Here is a 17,584-nt window from a genome sequence, read left to right on the forward strand (position 1 = left end):
TGCCACGAACGCGGCCGCCCGCCGCGCCCACCACCGCCCTCACTGCCGCGCTATACACCGCTCCCAACTGCCGCACGCCCTTCTCTATATCCCATGCCCACCCGCCGCCGCCATCGAGGCCAGCGCCCGCGCCTCCCGGCCCGGTCTAGCGCGCCGCCGCCGCGAGAACGAGCGCCGCTGCCGCGAGGACGAGCGCCGCTGCCGCGAGGTACTCCCCTAGCGTATTTGTTGATTGAATTGACATTGTTAATATAGTAAGTTAGTAAAATAAATAAAGTTAGTATAATTAGTAAAGTATAGTTAGTAAAGTTAGTTAGTTTAGTTAGTATAGACAATATAGTAAGTTAGTATAGATAGTAAAGTTAGTTAGTACAGTTAGTGAGTCTAGTTATACATTAGTTGTTGTAGTTAGCCTTGTATAGATGTTAATATTAGATTAGTTAGTATAGTTATAGTTAAAATAGGTATTAATATTACTATGGACATTACGTACGACGATTTCGATGAATTGATGAAATTTCTTGAAATGCTTTTGCAGATGGATTGTTGTGTTAGGAGAGAAGATGGTATGTTTGAGGATATAGAAGAAGAATTGGAATGGTTTGATGAACCTCCTAGCTTCAACGACCTTTGTGTCCATTTGAATACAAAGTTTGACAGTGATTTTACACTGAAGAGGAGGTTTGATACTGGGAAGACTAGGGCACACTATGTCCTCATGTTCTTGCGCGACCCTGCTCACTGGTCCCGCTACACTAGGGTGCTCCAAGGTTTCAATGTGCTTATGGCTGAGGTGGTGGTAGAGAATGGGTACATGATGCAGGGTGTCCAGGACGGGCCGTCCATTGACGGTGTTGGAGACAATGAGCAAGAATTGAGGGTCGAAGGGGAAGCAACTCAGGGTAACATGGATTTGGACGGCCAGTTGACGCAGGAGCAGTTTCATTCAAGTCAAGTAGGCTGTATAAGCAATGATTTCAATGCGAACGAGTTCGAATTGGAAGAGGAGGAGCAGAAGGAGGAGGACAGGATCGATGATGTAGTTAGCAGTGATTCGAACGATTCAGATGGTGACCAGGGAGATAGACATGCTATGCTCACACCGGTTGATGTCATGCCAGTACCTATTCATAGTATGCCATTACCAGTACCAACTGAAGTTTTGCATGCTATCCAGGCTCAGGGTAGACTAGTCACAGATTTGCCAGTAGATGATACCCCCTATGATTCATGTGGCAGAATTAGCGAAGCGCACCAGTATGTTCCACCACCATCTTACACAAATTTGACACTCGGCAAACCGTTTCCGAGTGCGCGATAAAAAATACTCGACAAATAACTGTTTGCCGACACTGCCGTGTGCTGTTTGCCGAGTGTTACACTCGGCAAAGCCTTTGCCGAGTGTTTTTTTTTGTCTTTACCGAGTGCCGGTGGCACACGGCAAAGTCACTATTTCCGGTAGTGGAAGGAGGATTATTTATGACTGGTCCTACCCAAATTATTTGTCTTTGAAAAGGTTGCATGTCGACACAATGAAAAAGAAGAACTCCACTCGCAAATATAATCAACAGAAGCAGATTCAATGAGATATTTTGACACACCCATCTATTTTAGTGTTAGGCTCTGTTTTTATAACTGGTTAATGCAATGAACTGGCTTTCTTTTTCTCGCAGATACTCTTAGAGATCATGAATTTGGTTAAGATGTTGGACTCTTTTGCCATTAGAGTTCTAGGTTCCTGTCTGTAGGAAATTGGAAAACTCTGAGCATACATTTTCATTTGCAATGAATTGCTGAAATTTCATCGTTACATCTTAGGTAAATCTACTAAAGCTTAATTATTTCTAAAATTGATTGCTGCTTGTTTTGCTCTACTAAAGCTTCATAGGCTTATTGCTATTTTAAATTTTGTTCCTCAACTTAATTTATCCATCTTAAATCTGAGAAGAACAAGTCCATTAGAGCACTGCAACTCAATGGAAGACACCACAGTGAATACATATTGATTTTAAGGGCGACAACAACATGCTTATAAATTTGTAGAATTCTTGGTCAAAAGCAGAGAAAGGGTGTTGCTGTAGTAGTATAGGTGTCAAACTGTCACTGCTATGCGGTGGACTATATGGAAACTCAGAAGTTTAGCTTTGTATTAGAAATTAATTACCTGCTTGCTGATTCTATTGTTATATTTTGTTTACTGTATGTGAGTAGCTGATGGTTTGTTGTGTATTGCAGAAACCTAGAGTAGAGTGAGCGAGCAGTGGGGGAAGAAGGTAGAGGTTGCTGACCTTTGGATTTGATAATGGCAAGAAGCTTGTTGGTGGTGGTGTCACCATGCTCTTTCTGGTACTAGTAGTTATATAGTATGAGACTATGAGTTATAGGTACTTGTCTTTTGTAATTTGAGCATGTTATTGTCAACACCTTGAAAGGCTTGTCTGCTGGACTCGAGAAACAGCACCTAGAAGAATTTTATGGCTGCACAAGAGTAGTTCAGAACTTAAGTTGCATGCTGTCAGCACTGTTGGTGTGACTATGGATTAGAGATGTTTTGTTCTCTTGACTGAATATTTGAATCGTTGCAGTAAAGTCATAGTGGTCTTCCTCTGCTGAATCCATAGCAGTTTAGCTTTCTGTATGAAAGCTTATGTCTATATAATGAAAGATTTTAAAGTTTGGTGCATCCAATGTTAATGTACTAAATTGATATTGGTCGAAAGGGTTGCATGTATACCTTGGTTTTGGAGGCATTTCTAATAACGCCTCCATCAATGTTTGAAGGCAAATTCTAGAGTGCCTCTAAAAAGTATTCTAGGCAGCCAGAAAATGCCTTTAAATATTGATATTAAAAGGCATTCTAAAAAAACGCCTCAAAAGACCTTTTGCTTCCATGTTTTAACCGACGTTTTAATAAATGCCTCAAAAGGTCTCTGAGGGTGTTTTGACCATTTTTGGAGGCATTTATAAATGCCTTGCACAATGAGTGATGTTGTAGTGCTAGCTAGGTGAAGACAGCAGGCATCAATTTCGATCGATCACATCTACTCTGTCCAGATTCTGGCTTGCCACTAGCAAGAGGTTTGGCAGCAAACTTGGGCTTGCCTCAACAGGGATTAAGTGGTTGGCAAACCACTGAACCTCGTGATAAAAATCACAGCGTCATCTTTTTTATCCCGCTTGGTTTACATTCCCTAAACTCTTGTATTTACTTGCTCATACTTGTGCTAGTGTTGTTGTTGCTCTTGTGTAGCTAAGTAGTTGTAGCTCTCTAGTTGTGCTTGTATGGTGTAACTAGTTGAGTAGTACAATGCTAGACTGCTAGTGTACCTTGTTGCTCAATAGTATGTGCAGGAGCCTCCGGTTGATTGCTTGACTAATTCTATATTATGTGACATTGCAAACTATAATTGTGTAGGAGAGCTCCCACTAGCTTGGTAACTTGGAATTACCTTGATTAAGATCTTCTGTAATGTGCTTGTGATATAGATAGAGGGGTATAATTGAGGCTAGACGATTAGTTTAATTCCGTTGCTAGCCGTAGAGATTAGAATTTAGAAATGACTATTCATCTTTTTAGTCGGCCATCGTGACCCTCAGCGGCGAGGGGACGATTTTGCTGCATGGGTGTGCGACAGAGGCACGAGCAGAGTGGCTGGGTGCGGCGTGCTGAAAGCTCGTCAACTTGCTTTCAGATAAGGATAATGTATCCGCTTTTACATCCGTATTCGATTAAAATCTAGATATCTGGATCCGAATTCTGACTTTGGCAAACGGATACATCCATTATTCCAATATCCACATTGATTATGGTTACAAATACGAATATTCACAGTTACATTTTTAGCGGATACAAATTTGGATATTTAGGGTTCCAGACATCTATTTCCACCTCCTATTTATTATTAGGGATGAAAACGGTACGGATATTTTCCGATCGTATTCGAAACCGAATTCGTTTAGAGGGGTTGAGATCTGTCTTTATCCGAGTCCGGATATCCAACATCCGATACCGCATCCGTATCCGAATACTCAAATCACATATTTATGATGTCGATATCCAATCGTATTCTATCCGACATAGTTGACACTATCCGTATTCAAATCCGAATCTGGACAGAAATATGAAAACAAATGTAATATCGGTGATATCCGTCCGTATCCGATCCGTTTTCATCCCTATTTATTATGGACGATGAGCTTGGTGGTGACATCCACCTTCTTGACGTCGTGTGCGTTGCCGAGGCCCATGTGCTCCATAAAAAACCAGATGAAGGTGACGAGCTCACCGCCGCGGTTGAGGTGGCGCACGTGGGTGCTGCCCGGGCAGCTGCGCGCCGCGTATAGCAGCATCTCCGCCCAGACCCCCGACACCACCTCCCACATGAGCCACCCGTCGAGCTCCCTCAGCGCCTTGGTCAGGATGACCGCGTCGAATAGCACGGACATGCTGTCGTCGCTCTTCACCACCGTCGGTTTCTCCGACGTGTTCACGCTCAGCAGCATCCTGCGCGCGTCGTCGTGGTCATCGATCCACGCCTCCATGGAGCTGAAGAGCCTCCGTGCCTCCTCGCACGTGTCCCGGTACCGCATCAGCCAGATGCCCGTCCTCGCCGACAGCATCTCCGGCTGCTTCACGAGCAGGTACAGCATGTACTCCGGCAGGGTCTCGCCGATGGGTCGCAGCCGCTCTTCGTCCGCCGTCGGTGCTATTCTCTTGTCCTGGAGGCCGCACAGGTCGGTGGCGATGTGCCACAGCAGCAGGGATTCGTCGAAGTCACTCTGCTCCACGCTGTCCAGGATCAGCCTGAACTTCTCCGTAGCGACCTCGGCCTTGATCTTGTCGATGTCGTCCATGCTAAGGCGCTTCGCCTCGTCCTTCTCCTCGAGGGACTTCTTGATTTTATCCATGGCAAGGTGCTTCGCCTCGTCGTTATTCTCGATGGCCTTCTTGATATACGTGGCATGGCGCTGGATGACACGGTTGCCACGACAGTTGAACATCTCCATGATGTCCCACTTTCCTTTCGCTTTCAGCATCTCGGCCTCTTGCTTGAGGTCTGCAACACCACGGAAGAACGTCTCCAGGATGAAGGACTCCCCAACTATAGAACGGGAAATCCCCTTGCGTCGTATAAAACAAAACGGAAAAGGCAAATGGGCGTCCTTCTTCTGAACCTCCTCCTCTCTGCTCCCACCACCTACTTCTTCCACAGTCTTTGTGTAGTAGCTGATCTTGCCGAGTGACTGGTGCCGAATGAAGACCAAGTCGTGGAAGATCACCGACAGCTTGGAGACCATGAGCCCTTTCCAACCGTAGTAGCGTTTTTGTTGGATTGCTAGTACAGTACAGTAGCCGATGAGATTGAACTGTGCGACCGCCCGTGACCAGTGACGTGCCTGCCACCACCGCCAGCCACCTGAGCCACCTGAAGAACAACCGCCGCCGCCACCTGGACTTTTGGAGGAAGACCGCCGCGCGGTCGGAGAGTAGGAGCATTGACAGCGCCACCAAGTCGAGCGCCAGCCCGCCCAGCAGCAGCGCGTAGGTGATGCTCACGTCCACGCGGCTCATCATGTGCTTGTCCTTGTCGAGTCGGAAGAAGATGACAAGCGCGGAGACAAGGCAGACGGAGCAGACGGAGCGGAGCACGCAGCCTTTGCTCGTGTGGGCGACGGGGCCGCCCTTGGTGTACACCATGTCGTAGACGAAGCCGAGCTCCAGCTCCATGGTCTCGAACGCCTCGACGGCCTTGCGCTCCACGAAGAAAGCCTGGGCCATCCTGCGCTGCTTGGAGCTTAGCACGAGGTCCACGAAGAGGCGCCGGAAGATACCGAAGAAATAGTACGCCTGCGCCTCGCGCTGGGTCGCCAGCACCATGCTCGTGACCTCCGCACCTACAGCGTCGTCTCTCTTCTCGTTGTTGTGTATAACGATCTCCACGTCCAAGCCGGCCTTTTCCTTCGAGTCCAACTCCGTCATGAATCTGACGTAATTGCGACCGGGGTCAGGGGGGCCCAGGATGTTGGCGCGGAACCTTTCCAGGCTGCCGCAGTAGAGCGAGTAGGTGCGCTCCGCGTACTTGACGACGCCGGCGACGAACATGAGAACGGTGGCGTGGATCAGGGGGTTCCCGCGCAGGGAGCAGAAGAAGATGACGCAAGCGGAGAAGAGCTCGAAGAGGAGGCCGATGAGGTGGCGGAGCCACAGCTCGTTGTCCTCCAGCGAGTAGGACGTGATGGTGTCCGGCCCGCCCAGGTGGAGAAGCAGGAACGGCGTCCAGAAGGCGAAGATGATGGGGCTGCCGCTGCCGCTGCTAGCATCGTTACTGCTGTTGTTGTTGCCTGCAGTACTAGCCGTCCCGCTCCCGCCGCCGCCGCGCTTGAGGCCGAAGAAGCTGGATGTGGAGTCCCCCCCGCCACCGCCAATGTTGCCCATGTTGTTTAGGATGAGGCCGAGGCCAAGGTCGGCGACCCAATCGGCGAGGAGGTAGCAGGACCAGATGATGAAGCGGGATATCAGAGAGGCGGAGCGCTTGCGCATGGGCCCGAGGAAGATGAGGACGACCTGCAGGAGGAGGCTCAGCAGCAGCGCCACCCGGATTTCCCAGTTGCTGTCCTGCTGCGGCACCGGAGGGTTAAAACCCATCACCGCCGCTGGCCGCTGCAACCAACTGTAGATCGAGGTGTCAGGCTAGCCATCCATCCAAGCAAGCACACATTAGTAAAGCCCTGTGAAATGTGAGTCGAGTCCACTCAGAGAAAACACACAGTGAGCAGTTGGAGAGAGAGAGAGAGACAATCGCTGTTGTCAGCCATTTTCATCGATGGTTGGTATAATGAATCATCGGTGAAAATAATTTTCATCGTCGGTAGGGCAAACCGACTGTTGGTGAAAATGATGTTCATATCATGAACCGACGGTGAAAATCGGTCCTATTTTCACCGCCTGTTTGTAATATAAACCGTTGGTGAAAATAATTTCACCAACGGATCATGCATATTATGAGCCGGCAGTGAAAACCATCAACAACGACTTTGTTCAAATCGGTGGTGAATATGTCGCCCGTGAAAACCATTTCTATAGTAGTGGTCGATATCAGCTCCAATATTTCTTTTTATGTTATAACACTTGATTAAGTTTCACGTGTCTCTAAAAATTTACAGTTTGTGTCTTTCTGATGTGTCAGAGCATCTCCAAGAATACCCAATAATTTGTTCCAAAAAACATAGTGTTTTCCAACTTCTAAAGGAGGAATGCTATACAACACATGGGTGTTTTTTGTTTGGTTGGCACATGGATTTTCTGGCCGTCCGATCCGTCTCGCGCGCTGCTGGGCGTTGGATGTCGTGACCTGGAAATGATTTGTCTGACCTGTGGACCGCGCTACAGTTTTGATTTTTGGGAGTCGCGCCCTATTCAGTGGCGTCCGTCCCCCACGGCCCCACCCCACCCCACACCCTCCATTTCCATTTCGTTTGGGCAGGCGACTCCAGGCGACGCGCCGCTCTCGTTCGGCTGGCGACCGGCGATTTCTAGGGTTCATCGAGGTAAGTTCTTCAGTGCTGCTGCCGCTCGTTGTTTGTTGGAGCACCCGCGGGGGCGCCGTCCACGCCGCTCGTGTCCATCCTCGTTGTTCGTGGCTGTTCTGTAGTCTAGATCTAGTTTTTGTGCGGTTTGATTTTTTTATTTGTTCCGTCGTTGGATGCGAGGTTTTCGTGCTTAGATCTGGTGCTCGTTGTGGTTTTTGGTCGCTGTGCTCTGAGGTTGCGGTTAGATATGGTCGCTGCTCGTGTCCATGTTTGATTTTTTTTATTTGGTCGCCGCTGTGTTTGTTGCATGTTCTATCCTCAGCTCAGTTTTATGTATGTATCTTTTGAGAAAGAAAATGCTCGTGCACAGCCTGTGAGTTTGAGTAGAGCTCTGAGCCTGACTGTGAAACAAACAACCCCTGTATCTATTATGATGCGAGGGATGGTGGTCGGCTAGAGGAGTCAGTGATAATGCATGTGTTGGTAAGATTGCTGGGTCTCAAATCTGTTGGATTCCGTTCCGATTTGGTTTGGGTTTAGGGTTTTTTTGGGTTGTGTTTGTCAATTTGGTTGCGGCAGCGGATGTGGTTGAGGATTAGGTTGCAGCCGAATCCTCTCCGCGCACCGGGTGGGGATTAGGTCCTTGTGTCTGTACCTGTCGATGAGCGGATGCTTGTTGTCTGTGTGGGTGAGGTTCGATTGCGTCTAGGGTTTGTTCTGTTAGTTCTTGTTAGGGTTTCTTTAGATTTGCTGATCTATTGTGTTCAGTCTTTTACAGCCGTGGTTCATCATGTGTCATCCTTTTTTTGTGACCTTTTATATCTGTGATTGGTTTCATTGTTGTACATCAAGCTTGTTGATGGCTAGTTGACATCCTGATTTTTTGTTGATGGCTAGTAACCCTAGCTTGCAGAGATCCAAGGCTTGGAGGAGGGTACCCACTAAAGGCTGTCAGCAAGGTAATAATATTGTAGCGAGTCCTATCATTTCTGTTTCTTGTATGTTTGTATGTTTTCAGTTGTCCCTTTTCAATTTCTATCAATTTCACAAGAGACTTGAATTAAGGTGATTCAGGACTGCATGCTTATTACGGCCAAACTGATGATTTGTCCCAATGTTAAAATGATGATTTGTCCCAATGTGCTATATCTGCATGCTTGTTTTTTAGACAGTTAGCTTTGCGTATATGGTGCCTCATGGTGTTCCATGTGCGGGTTAACTTAGTCTGAGCTGTCAATAGGGGATTAGCTGGTGGTTGAGCCACCCATAAGGGAATGATTTAGTTGGACCATGACATTTGTATATTTGGCTGTGTAGTGATTTCTGTCGAAAGGTCAGTTCATTTTAGGTACTATGTTTGTTCTGTCTTCATTCGTCAGCCTTTTAACTATTTTTGTCGCCACCGTGCTCTTTTGTTGTATATCTGTGTAACCGTACAAACTGTTCTGAAGTCAAATATGGTAACGTAAAATTGACGGTGCACATTGTGCCCTTGGTTCTGATAACCAGCTTTTAGTTGATTGAACCACCGAATTGTACTGTGGGTGGGTTTGATGTGAACTATCTTCCACAAGCCAGCTGCTCATTTGAGTGACCACTTCAAGTAGCTCCTGTGGGTACCATGTAGGACGTGCTGTATGTGATTTGTTTTATGAAGTATGGCTACTTCATTTGTTTATTATTTATTAATCATCTATCATCCTATTTTACAAATTGTGTCCTGAACTCCTAGTTGGGGTTCAGTAGAGTATCCTTTATCTTGAACCTATTATTTATTAATCACCTATCATCCTGTTTTGCAAATTATGTTCTGAACTCCTAGTTGGGGTTCAGTAGAGCAACTGAAGTAGGATAGGTTGTTAATTCAGCAACTGTAAATGTAATTCATGATATCAAAGTCATGAATGAATTCAGCAACTTTACATTTCTGATTCGGTAGGATGCTTATCATCTAGTATCTTTTTTTTGTCATTTATTTTAAAGTGCCTGTTTGATTATATACTTCTTTTTACTGACATTCCATATGTTCCCTTGGTAAGATTGTATACATCAATTTTCAGTTGCCTCTATTCTTGTCAACATTGGTTGTCCCTAAAGTAAACTGCATTAGAATTCTACTGAACTGTGATTTTATTCTATTACTTTATTTAGAAGCACCATTTTCTTGATTGCATATTTATTAGTAGTAAATTGCACACTTCAACTACTGCAATTATGGTGTGTAACATGTGCAATATCTGTTCTTGGAGCATGCAATTTTAGTTAACTTGGAGCATGCAATTGTTCTTGCTTTAGGGCATCGATATTCTTCTGGATGGGCTATTTGGGACTGGACAGTACATTTTTAAGGAGTGCATCTCATTTCTATTTTAATACAAGTCTTCTCTTTAAGGAATAGATCTAATTTGGCTTGATACAACAATTGTTTCCTTAACGGTAGTGAAAATGCTGGTTTTGCTTGCTTTACTGTGAAAATGCTGGTTTTGCTTGCTTAACTGTAGTGATACACCATTTTCCTTAATTGTTTCCTTAACTGTGAAAATGTTGAATTCTGTTATGCTTACTTGAACTCTACGCAGTTTCAAAGAACTTTGCTAAAGCAATATTGTTAGTACCAAATCTGAAATATTTTGCTTGTTAGTACTAGCTGCTACTTACAGCTTTAGCAATCTGTTCATTTCAGTCTTGTTCTTCTTTATTTAGTTTTTTTTAGAATTTCTATGTGTATGGATAAGTATCCTTGAAACATTTATTGAAGAGTCTCTATTTTTTCAGCGCTTGTTATTTCAGTACTTCATAATTGTATGATATGTCATTTTCAAGCAATGGTGATGTATTGTTAATGTTCAGTTTCAGTGCTTGTGATTTGCTATTTTATTTTGAGCAAATTGTACAACATTGCGGTCTGACAGAGATGATGCAATATTTGTAGTTCCCAGTGAAACACATTGATTTAATATTTTCATCTTTGATCGTTTGAGTTTAGATGGACAGGCGCATGCGGAGCTCTTCATGTCCCCCCTATTATTCAATCGTCAGCTCCTCGTGTTGAAAGGGAACCTATTTTAGTGCCTTTGAAAGACGACGATGTCTGTGCTATTTGCTTGGGTGTCTTAGATATCAGAAAAGAGGACGATGACGAAGCTGCTTTAGAGGCTGCCATGGAGACACTGAGGGTGCTGCCTTGTATGCATGTCTTCCACAAGATATGCATTTTTGAGTGGCTTGGTAGCGATAAGTCGTGCCCTCTGTGCCGATATAGGTATCCTAGTGTAAACGATGGTGATGATGTTGAGTTGTAGTTTGGTTAGTTGATATTATAAGTATTGGTTTTTTTATGAATACCAGCTATTGCTGGCTTGTAATCATTATATTGAACTATGATATATAATATATTTGGCTCTAGTTATTCCAGTGATCTTGGAGTTTCAGGTTATTTTTTCAGGAAGGCTCTCAGTTATTTTTTTTATTTATTCTGTAAGCGTCCAATTACTTTTCGAGCTAGTTTTTTTGCTTCTTCTTTTATTGGCTGCAGCTAGCAATGAGGTCATTAACCAATTTTTTTTTGTTATGTTATGTAGCCATGGATGATGATTTATTTATTTCTGATGCTGATTCTGGATATGGTGAGAGTGAGGATGACTTTGCTATGAAGTCTGAAGAAGAAAACAACTCGGATTCTATGAATGTTGGCGAGGTACTAAGTTCACTTGATTTTGTTTTGTTTGTGCACTTGTGTATTATAATAATATGATATATGTTGTTGCCTTTTTTAGGATCGAAATCCCACAGATGATGATATTGATACTGCTGAGATGCTGAAGACTTTCAAGCATGTGCAGGAAGCTTTATCTGGAGTATGTTCTGAAATTTGTGTGGTGAAGATTCATGTATTTAAATTGTAGCGCAGTTGTCATCCTAGGCACTTCGTGTGCTGTTCTGTTTCCTGTTTTTTTTGTACTATACTTCTGTGGGTTGTTTCCCCTCTTAATGAAACACATGCATAGCACATTCTTTAAAAAATGTGCTTTATATCAGCAAAAGTTAGCTCATTCTAACGCATAGTGAAGGTTGTTTTAAAGTACTCTTTTCGAAAGTGTGCACACATGCCACATGATCCCGCACAGCAAATATCAGAAATATTTAGATTAACAAGTATTTTTTCTTACAGTTTTCTAAGTTTGTTGGCAACAAAGGGAAATCAAGACGGTCTGGCGTCCGGGTGCGTTCTGGAAAGGTAAATTCAGTACCTAACTAATCTTCTTTTTTGTTTGTCACCATGTTTACTGAATTCAGTAGCTTAACTAGAATTTTTATATTATTTTTTTGCATCGGTTTTCAGATTAACAGAACTGTCAGAGGCAGGGGTAAAGGGAAATCAAGTGCTGCTGCAAGTACATCAGAGAGAGCATCCTCTAGGTTCAATAGTAAGTATTTTGGAGAGATAATTGTGAAATTGGATGAGCGTAAGAAGAAGATTATTCGGGATCAGGGTTTCGGTACCTTGCTGGAGTATGATGGTTGTTCTGCACCTAGAGGCTTTGTGCAGTGGATAGCAGATCAAGTTGATTTGAATTGTTGTGACATAGTTGTTGGAGGGAAAGTGATCCCATTTTCTGCAGAGGCAGTTCATCTTTTCTTAGGCCTTCCAATAGGTGGTGAAGACATTAGGGAAAATCATAATGACTCTGCAAAGACCAAGTTTCTTTCTGAAATCGATGAGGCTTCTCTGCCCCTGATCAAGACCTTTGGTGAGAAGTTGTTAGGTGACACTTTGTCTGATGATGATGTGTTTCGCTACTTTATGGTTGTTGCTTTGTCCACTTTTCTGTGTGCAAACTCTAGTACTCTTCCCAGCCCGCAGTACCTTGGTGCTTTGATTGATGTATCTAAGGTGAAAGAATGGGATTGGTCCAAGTTTGTGTTTGATTGGCTGTTTGCTTCGATTTCAAACTACAGAAAGAAGAATAGAAGCACTATTGGTGGCTGCAGATACTTTCTTGCTGTAAGTGTTTCTGTATTCTGTTGTTTGTCTTGGATATGTACCCTATTTTAGTGATGTCTTTGAAATCTTTTGTAGGCTTATTATCTTGATTTTGTCAACTTTGGAAAACGTAATGAGCTCCCCCAAATCTGCCAAGGATCCTCTGTTGGAAGGGCTCGATGATTAACAAATATGCTTCTTATGATCGTGTGTCTGGTGAGAAGTATGGAAAGCGCCCGGTAAGTGTTGTCTGTTATATCACCGCCAAACTATGTGATGATTTCATTGTTTTTGAGTTCTCTTGTTGTATTACATGACACATACATCTCTTGTTGTTTTTGAGATCACTGGCTGACTTGAATACATTTTGTGTAGGTGAAATCCATTGAGGACACTTGCTATGCAGAAGCATACCTACCCGCAGATGCTCGTGATTCCTTTAGGAATACTCTGGATAAACATTGTGATTTCATCCGTACAGAGGTAGGTGCTTTGTCCAGTATGTTTATGAGTATTCTTCTATTTTGAAAAATACATGATTCATATGGTACTATTAACTTGACATTACAGGACAAAGATGTTATGTGTGAGCTTTTCGAAAACCACTTGACAAACCTTGGCTATAGGAGTCCCGGCACACTTGTTGCCAAAATGTTCAAGTACATGCATGAGCGTTATTGTCATGCCGCCGACCCACCTGAGAATTCTGCTGCCGGAATCCCTTCTCCAGCCAATGTTAGTCACAAAGATGATGATGCAATGGCTCATGAATTTGAAGCCCCAATGCCAGCTGCTTCAACTCATACCATTGTGGAAGATGTTTTGGATACCACATTGCCTGCTGCTGGTGTATTTAATGTGGAAGTTGTTGATCCCACAATGGCTGCTGCTACTAAAAATAATGATGAAGAAGTTTCTGTGACTGAAAAAGTTGATTCAGATAGTGCATATAATGTTTTTGGTAGTGACAATTGTGGTGCTTCTCAGGCAACTGTAATTATTTCTTCCAATAACTCATCAGATCGAGGTACATAAAGTGTTTTTTGTAGCATTTTTTCAGCATTGAGTTAACTTTGTATCTCTTGTTCATACTCTTATGAATATTTTTGAGGTGCAGATTCAGGTAGAAGGAAGAGGAAGAGGAAAAACTATGCATCACAAACTTCCACTCCTGATAGTGTAGCTTCTAGGACTCGATATGGACTATCTCAATGTCTTGGAAAATCCCCTCTCAGTTGCAGAAAAGATGATAATGTTGAGGTCAATGTTCCTACATCTTATTCATTTTCCTTTTGTTTCATATTTTCTAAATTGATGGATCATGTGCATTCAAAATTTTCCTTTTGTTTTGAATTTCTTGTATGCCCGACATGCTTTTTACTGTAAATGGACATTTGACAACACCAGTGCCCCATTGGATTATATGTATTTATTTGGTTTAAAAAATAGAACAAGTGCTAATCCAATGTACTACTTACAGCCATAACTAAACAAGTAGCTTAGAGTTATACTTGTCAACATGTCACTACTGCTGTGCATGAAACTATCTGAATCCTGTTGCATTGCTTTAGTATTTCTGTTGTCAGAAACTCTCTGAATATAGTTATACAGCTGCTATGTCTGAAACTCTCAATTTTTCAATCCTTTACAAGTTTGCTATTTTCTGTTGTTGCATTGCTGTAGTATTTCATGTGTTTAATACCATGAAGGGTTCTTGCTACTGCATACTTTAGCAAAGTTGTAGCTGCACCAGTCTGTTTGATTGTATTTGTAGATCAGCAATCTGGTTTCTTGCTTGATTTCTTCCAGCGGTACACATGCAAGGTGCCTTTTTGGCTGATTTTTTTGCTTCAGCAAGTCATTGTTGCTTCTCATGTAAAGAGTTAAATTTTCACTTATATTCAAGCGATTGGCTGGAAGGAATATCTGCAGATTGAAAAACATATTATTATTAGCAGTAAATAATATGTATTTGTGAAATTTAGGCAAGTGTACTGGATCATGCTGGAATTGGAGGTAGAAAGGATAATGCTATACTTGTTGAAGAAGCCCAAATATTAGCTTCTAAAGCTACAACCAAACGTCAGAAGCTTGAACTAAAAGTGAGTTTCTGTGTTTCGCTGTTTTTTGTTTCTGTGTGTGCACCTCACAAATTTTTATTTTCAGCTCTATTTGCGAACACCATAAGGCTGTGTTTTGTCTTTTGTGTTCTATTGTGGATTAGTTGTTTCTGTTAGTAAGTTACTAGCTTGGAGTGGATTATCTAGCTTTGCTTCACAGTTCTCATTGCTAACTAGGAGGCATGCAACATCTTTGTATTGGCTACATCTGTGGTGAATTTGTATGAAGCATGATGACATTGCCAATTTTTTATTTCTCCAATCAGTCGCTGTCCCTGAGTATTTACTTGTTATGAACTTATGGTGTTCGAAAGTGTCATTAATTGCCTTGGATCTTTTACCAAAAGCCCTAACCCATGGATAATTTAAATCGTGGAATTAAGTTAAGCGTTGGGATGGCAGTGAAGAATGATAGATTATGTTGTGTGTATGTAATGAACATGTTTGGGCCCAAAGGACTGTGCTTCTAGGCTGTATTACAGTAGATGTACAGTCACAGCTGCAGTAGGGCATCAACGAACTGAACAAAGGCATCAGCCTGGGTTACACAGTAGCAGATTCTTATCTTAGTTTGTGTGTATCTGTATTGCCTCTATGCAGCAGTGTTCGATTTTATTTCAGTTTAGTATGGAAAGCACTAGGTTTAGTTTAGATCACATTGGTTTACTGGATTATTGCTTTGGATCTTTTTTGTGTGTATTTGCGTCTGGTTTAGTTCAGATCACATCCAGTTTAGTTCAGTTCAATTTTATTTCAGTTGAAGTATTTTTTGTTTTTTGTTGGAGCTGACTAAATTGTCATTGTTCAGGTAGGTGAAAGAACTAGTGGAGCTGCTAGACCCTCGACCGATACGATTGAGAACACTCCAGGTTTGTCTTGCTCATGAAAAAATGTTTAACAAAATCTATGATACAAACAAGACACATGTTTGAGCATGGTCTCTTTAGCAGTAAATTGCACTTTTGAAATTCTTAACGGTTAGCACTTTTTAGATTGCACTTTTATTAGCAGTAAATTGCACAATTGAAATAAAGCAATTATGGTATTTGACATGTGCAATATCCGTTGTTGTCACCTGTAATTTTCAATTTTCTTTACCATTTTCTTTTTTATTAACCAGGGAAAGCAGCTGTTGAGAAACCTTGTATAAAGAATAAGGCTCCTTACTTTAATAGTCCTAGCATTCCATCTTTTAGAATGTTTGAATCTGAGGATGATTTGGGAAATTATGTTGAAGACCCTAAACTGTGGCGTCCTGTTGGTCCATTATCAGGTGCTAGTACAGCTTGTCCTATTGATCGAGTGATATCAGGGATTCGACGTGCTGTATCCAATAACATGCATGAAAAAGTCAATAACATGCATGAAAAAGTCCTTGGTACTCTTCTAGTGCAAAGTTGGCTGTTCATCGTCCTAGGAGGACAGTGATCCCAAGCAAATACAAGTTGAGCCCTTATATGATGCCTCATTCGAAGATAACAGTCTCCAGACTTGAAACTGACATATATGAGGTTGTTTTGAAGATGACAGAAGCTAAACATTCCAAGTAAGTTTTCAATGTTTACAACATCCTTACCGTTTTCACCACTCTTGAGTACACTTGAATCAAGTAATTATGAATTGTTTTCATTTGTCTCAGTCTTGCAGTAATCGATTATGGGCAAGTGGTTGTGAAATTAAGTGCACTTGCAAGTTCTCTTAAGCCTCAAGGAAAGGTCCATTACTTTGTAGTTAATGCTTTGTGCAGATTGTTATTCCATAGGAAACACCCTAAGACTTCTTACAAGCATTATTTCTTCTCTAAAGTTGGTGTAAGTGTCATTTGTTTCTCTTTTTTTTTCTCAATTACATGTGATAACTATATCAAATAAAATAATATTGACCAATCTGTTTTTGTAGGACTATTTTATTGGAAATCACGGCCCTAATGATAGCAAGGAGAAGGAGCTATATGATAATGCAGTGAAATGCTTTAAGGGTGCTGGTCGTGCAAGGTCATTAGCATACAGCCAATATGTGAGTAACAGATTCTTTTGATTTTTTTTAAGCTTTACCACATATGTTGTGTGCGTTGCAGTTGTGCTAATAATCCCTTCTTTTTCATTTTGTGTTATTTTGTTAGCTTTATTTTCCAATTCTCTTCCATGATCGGTGGTATGTGGTTGTTGTGTATATCACTCGAAGATTGATTGTAATCTTGGATTCTTGTACTCTACATTTTGGAGTAGACTCACTTTTCCATAAAGCTGTCCGTGATGAATTTGTAAGTAGCAGCAGCACATGGATTCACTTCATTTTGTTTGAATGGCACGTGAAATTTTGTTAAAATAAGAAAAATTATATATCTGCACTCTAATTATTTCCTCTACCTGCTTTTAGATACCAAACTTGACCACAGTCTGGAGTGAAGTTGTTCAAATTGACTTTGGGTTCCATGGATATGAAGTTATCTATGCAGATGTACCTCAGCAGACTGAGAAGTAGGTAGTGTACAGTCTTTTTATAAATTTTTTTAGATCATATCATTTTGTGTGGTGCTTATAATATTCTGTCTTGTCTTTCTCATATCTTGTTTCAGCTTTTGCAATGATAGTGGTATCTTTGCGATGAAGAATCTAGAGCTTTGGGAGCTAAATGTCTATTTGATGGACAAGTTTTCTGAAGCTGATATTGGGCATCTTCGTATCAAGTACGTCAATGACATGATTTTCAATGAATACAATAGTTCTGAAGATGGTCGATCTAAAGTGATGAAATATGATGCTGAGGTAGTACTGGTTGCAATGTCACTTTGTGTATTGTTCCATCATGTACTCAATTGATTTTTGTTTCTAATATTTTTTTCTCAGGTCTACGAACAGTACTATAAGAGAGCATGACCTGCGTGTTGTGTTTGGATCTTGTGTTTAGGTTCCTGTCATGTAGTGTGTAGGTTCATGCTATGGGTGCA

At 42.2% G+C, this 17,584-nt stretch overlaps 1 pseudogene; it reads right to left on the reverse strand.

Annotated features, from left to right (window-relative positions):
• Positions 1–4,176: 4,176 nt before the first annotated feature.
• Positions 4,177–6,646, reverse strand: LOC136544932 (uncharacterized; annotated as a pseudogene).
• Positions 6,647–17,584: the final 10,938 nt, after the last annotated feature.

This window comes from Miscanthus floridulus, chromosome 3 (assembly GCF_019320115.1).
Source record: "Miscanthus floridulus cultivar M001 chromosome 3, ASM1932011v1, whole genome shotgun sequence".
Classification (NCBI taxonomy): domain Eukaryota; kingdom Viridiplantae; phylum Streptophyta; class Magnoliopsida; order Poales; family Poaceae; genus Miscanthus; species Miscanthus floridulus.